The sequence below is a fragment of the Gymnodraco acuticeps genome, unplaced genomic scaffold, assembly GCF_902827175.1.
Source record: "Gymnodraco acuticeps unplaced genomic scaffold, fGymAcu1.1, whole genome shotgun sequence".
Taxonomy (NCBI): Eukaryota; Metazoa; Chordata; class Actinopteri; order Perciformes; family Bathydraconidae; genus Gymnodraco; species Gymnodraco acuticeps.
This window is the reverse complement of record NW_022990622.1, coordinates 1,490,280-1,495,393: the sequence shown is the minus strand read 5'-3', so window position 1 is coordinate 1,495,393 and position 5,114 is coordinate 1,490,280. Positions and strand designations below refer to the sequence as shown.

At 37.8% G+C, this 5,114-nt stretch overlaps 1 long non-coding RNA gene across 1 annotated transcript; it reads left to right on the top strand.

Moving 5' to 3' along the window:
* The first annotated feature begins 221 nt into the window (after positions 1-221).
* LOC117554651 lies at positions 222-2,613 on the top strand. Its single transcript, XR_004570299.1, has 2 exons — positions 222-797; positions 1,262-2,613. It is a non-coding gene; the product is annotated as an uncharacterized LOC117554651 (long non-coding RNA).
* Positions 2,614-5,114: the final 2,501 nt, after the last annotated feature.

The window sequence follows — 5,114 nt, the reverse complement described above, 5'->3', positions numbered from 1 at the left end:
ATGCAGAGGATGCCTGTAGGTTGGCAAGCTGTTAAAAGACCCTACTATTTTTTAAAATAGGCCTAATGTCAGGAGCCTCTTAACCCTTAAAGGCCGAGCGTGCCGCCCGCGGCTTCAAAGAGGTAGCGTTCTAAAATGCTTAATAACTTTGTAACCGCTAATCCTATCCATCTGATTTAAAAAGTGAGGTAAAGCGGCTATTCTAGGCTTTCTGCTGGTATCACTATGTCCTTTTCCGGGATTCAGAGGCTCCGACGTGATCGGGGCAACGTTATCACATTTTACAGCCTTGATTCGTCAAGGAGACCCACGCGGCCCCTCTGTCTGAGCCAAACAGCAAAGGTTTTAGACTAAGTCCCACCCCCCTGTGTCCGGATAGGTTTAAAAGGGTAAAGGTCCAGGCAAACCTCTGCCCATGCTACCATCTTCTCGACCAATCAACATAGGTTGCTGTGTATGTTTTTGGCGGCGGGAGATAAACAAAGAGAAACAGAGAGACGAGAGAGTAATACTAAAGAAGAGTAATTCTGCCAGCGTAAGAGAAATAAATACAACACGAGATATCTAGATACAGTCACACACACACACAAATACACATACATACACACACACACATATCCCAAGACAAATTCAAACCAACATGTCAAAACGGCGTTACACTACGGAAGAAGCCGTAGAATTTATTTTGTCTGGCGGACCGCTTAGCGATGCAGCGGTGGATTCCTCAGATTCTGAAGCTGACAACTGGCAAGGAAGAGGAGTATGATCACGGGATTGATCCCTTCGAAGATAAAAAAGTGAGTAACTTTGCTTATTTCTTATTGTTTGTGTTGCATTTATCGGTTGTTGTTTCTGTATAACGCCGAAAAATAATTAGTCCTAAGAGTTTTTATAATGGATGGCCATTTGCCGTAATTGTGTCATAAAGTGAAGTCCTGAGCTCAAGATTCACTATCAATAGAGGCTACTATTTATTTCAGTAAAAAAACGTCAAGCAATACCTTTCATTTATTGCCTCATTCCGCTTGCCCTCTTTGGTTGTTTGTTATGAGGTCTAATGTTATTATATTCATTGCATTACAATTCAGTTACTGATTCCATCAACTAGTAATGTTAGCAGAGGGATAAAGTGTGAATCAAATCAAAAGTTGAGACTGTGTTTAGAAAACAGATAGGATGACACTGGAGAAATAAAAGCAATAAAGGAAATAAAATAAATTCAGACATTTATATCTGTATATTTTCCTCCCTTTTATTTTAGTACAGAGGATGAGAGAGGGGATGCACAAGCCCCTGTCCCCATCAGTAGGCCTCCTTCAAACCGAGAGGGAAAAGAATGTGGCCAGGAGGGTGCAGCATCCAGAAAAAAGGCCAAACCAATGCCAGCCCCCCTGACAGTGAAAGGGAGAGGAAGAGGGAAAGGGAAAAAAACATCTCTGACCCCAGAAGAGCCAGGAGCTGTTTGGAACGGACCTGAGGTGCCAGATACTACCACACTTTTGCCCGAAAAGAGCCCCTGGAGTCCAAGGTTTTGTTGGTGTGGAGTATACTCCTGCACAAATATTTAGAAATTGTTTTAACAACCAAGCTGTAAATATCATCTGCAAGAACACAAACAAAAATGCTGAAAAGGAGCAGGCTAAGGGGGAAAAGTTTGTTTGGGAAAGCCGGTAAAATTCCTCATGTATGTCGGCCTTATGGCACTTCTAAGACTGCTAAAAGTAAGTGACTACTGGAGGAAGGGATCACACCTGAGTGTTCTCTTTCCTGCTTCTGTCATGACAAGAGACAGGTTCATGGCAATCAGCAGAGCTGTACATCTGAGCGACCCAGACCATGATGAATCTTGATACATTTCCTTTGCTCTTTATATATTTTTCTAATATTTTGGTTATAGTTTGAAGATCATTTGCTCTTTGTACTTTCGCACTTTCTATATATTCCTAATACTTTGTTTATAGTTTTAATATAATTTGCACTTTGTTAATTTGCACTTTGAATTTGTTTCACTGTTTGTGTTTGTATTTCAATGTTCAAATTATAATATATATCTCTGAAACAAGTTATTTTTGTTGCAATGTCATCTGTTATGGTTTAATTGTTTACTCTCTCAACCTTTTTTTGACAGAAGAAACATGATCAGTCATTTAAATATGGAAATACATTTCGTTTTAATTATTCCATATGATCCTAGGAGTTTTTCACTGAAAAACGCCTAGGATAATATTGTAATAAATAGCTGTAACTTGCTCAGGGAACATAATATGCAGATGAAATTTAATTTGAAAGCCTAAAACATCTAAATGCAGCTTTGTAAATAATAAAAAAGAAAATCCCTATGTTCCTGGCGGAGTAAACAGTAAAAAAACACAACATTTGTACTGGCGTTTTTGAAAAGTGCTGGTAAATTCAGCCATTATCACACAAAGTTATGGTAAAATTTGGACTTCAAATTAGCCAGACTTGAACTAGAGGTTCTCCTGAATCAAATGAGGTAAGGCACTTGATGCTGACTGCAAGAAAAGGTTAGAACAGGTTAGGAGAAACAAATAAATACAGGAGAGTCAGGCAGGCGAAAATTCCGTCTAGGTCTTTAAGGGTTAATGTGTAGTTCTACATGTATTCACATTATATGGACAATGTTTCCACCTGGTGAAACTGAAGGCTGCACGGTACTCAGGCTACAATACGACCATTCTGTTCTGCTCTAACGATTCAATTGATAGATTCTACATCAAAACAATTAGCTTTTATTGTTTCCAATGATAACGTCATTTTAAGTGGAGGAATGCAAACCTGTTTTCAAATGTAAGGTTTTGAATGTGTTTGACATTTCTCAGTAAAAACACCCTCAGACACCCACTATCATTTATGCTATGCCATCAGTAGTGACTCAGATGTTAGGGGGAAGAAGCTTTTCCTCCCAAATCAGATATGCTTTGTTTTTTTAACAAAGGTATGCATTTCCTGCATAATATATGTTTCTCACAATTGTTTTTTTTGTAAGCTGCACAGAGGTGATACTGAGTCTTCTCGAGTAATAGATTACACCATGCTTAAATAGACTCCTAAGTTATTATTTCATATGAGACATATGTAAGAAAAGGGAGGGAAGAGTCAATTATATTGAGTAATTGATTTTATATTGGAACATTTATTTCTCAAACCTGTTTTATGGAAGAGGAAAATATTTCTGATAAACTAATATGTTATCAAACGGTAAATGGTGAATTAATATAACATTTAGAATCATTGAGAAGGGGTGATATCCACAGGGACTAGCTCACCTTTAAATTACAATAACATTTCTCTACTTTGGACTGATGAGTTTATGATTCTTGCATGTTAAATGACTAACACAAACCTTACATTTATGCATGTGCATGTCTCAGGAAGGCTCCCAAATAATTCTGAGGGGCCTATCCTATTTTTGTATTTAAATGATAATGTGCTAATCCATTACCTTGAGTTGTCTGCACTCAGGAAAACATCCCTATCAAGTGTTAACCCAATAACTACAGTAGGACAGCTCTGAAGGCCAAGGGTCAGAGAGAGAGCTACGTGGGTCCACGCCAGCCACTGCAAGGTCCTAGTCACCAACAAAAGTAGATGACAACAAGTGATGTGTCCTAGTCACCAACAAAAGTAGATGACAACAAGTGATGTGTCCTAATCACCAACAAAAGTAGATGACAACAAGTGATGTGTCCTAATCACCAACAAAAGTAGATGACAACAAGTGATGTGTCCTAATCACCAACTTGCACCACACTTGCACTACATACACCAAAACACACTACACACAAGGTGTCACAGGCAAGTGCCAGCTGAGCGGTTCCATATGCTCTCTGGTTCCTCGTTTGTGTTACCGGTGTGCGGAGTCTGACTGTCCGTGTCACAAAATCGACCGAAGGAATACACACACACACCCCATGGAGCATTCCCACCTCGTGATGACGGCTCGCCTGGGAAAACGACAACGCAACCGTGAGCAATACAACTGGCCTGGCCCAGTGATGTGGGGTTTAGCTCGCCACAAGATTACGTTTGGTTGTGCGGCGACAAGCTCTATCAAGTTCTGGCTCCCCTCTGGATAGGTACATGCACTCTAGTGGATTTGAATCCAGCAATCAGGCTTAACAACACTACTCTTTAATGTATTATCCATGCATAGAAAGACCTACAATGATGTTTCAAGTACTGGATTAATTTCAGTTTTGGCCCAAAACAAATATTTATAATATTTCATATAACAATTATGTAGCATATTTGATCCTCAAATTAGAGAAGTATAATTTAAAGAAATTGATATTCTCAACATTAGATAAACACAGAAGAATCCTTTCCAAGTACCATAAGTAGCTCAGGTAAGTATGGCTAATAGGAATACTTGATAGACTTAATTTGGTACAGATCAGTGGTAGCATTTACAAATGTAATAATTCAAGGTTTAAAAATGTTTAATCCTTCCTTTCCAGGTTTTTACAAAAGTCTTTGAATATTTGCCTAACTTTTCCTTTTCAGATTTTGAACAATGTACTTGACTAAAATGAATGTATTGATTTCACTAAGTGCCTTACTCTTGACTAAAGCGTATTTGAGTAAACGGTAAAAGTAATCCTAAAATTGAGGACACTGCACTTTTGCAGATTACAGATTGATCAAATCACCATTGTGAATTCTATACTCTAACTGTGAATGTTTAGCTGGATCTCTTACGATCCTGAGTTTTAAAATGCTTTTGACTAGTGATTGCCTTGAAGTAAATCTTTAAAGCGGCAAACTGGTTTTGATTTTATAGTTTTATGAATGAAATTAACTAATGGTAAATGATCACATATATTAGTTTAAAAACAAATATTTAGCCATTGTGCACCTGTGTTTTATGTGTGTTCATTATTATGCTTTTGACAAAAGATGATCAAACACTGATGAGAGATGATTTTTCCTATTATGATTGTCTGTATCAATCATTGTGATTGAATGTTTCAATCTTATTCTACTTTGTGATATAATTGATGTAAGGTGAGACCACACTCGAACCTGGAGACGTCTATTGAGTTAATTATTGACCAAATTATTATTAGACTAATGTTTTTAGGTTATCATAAATG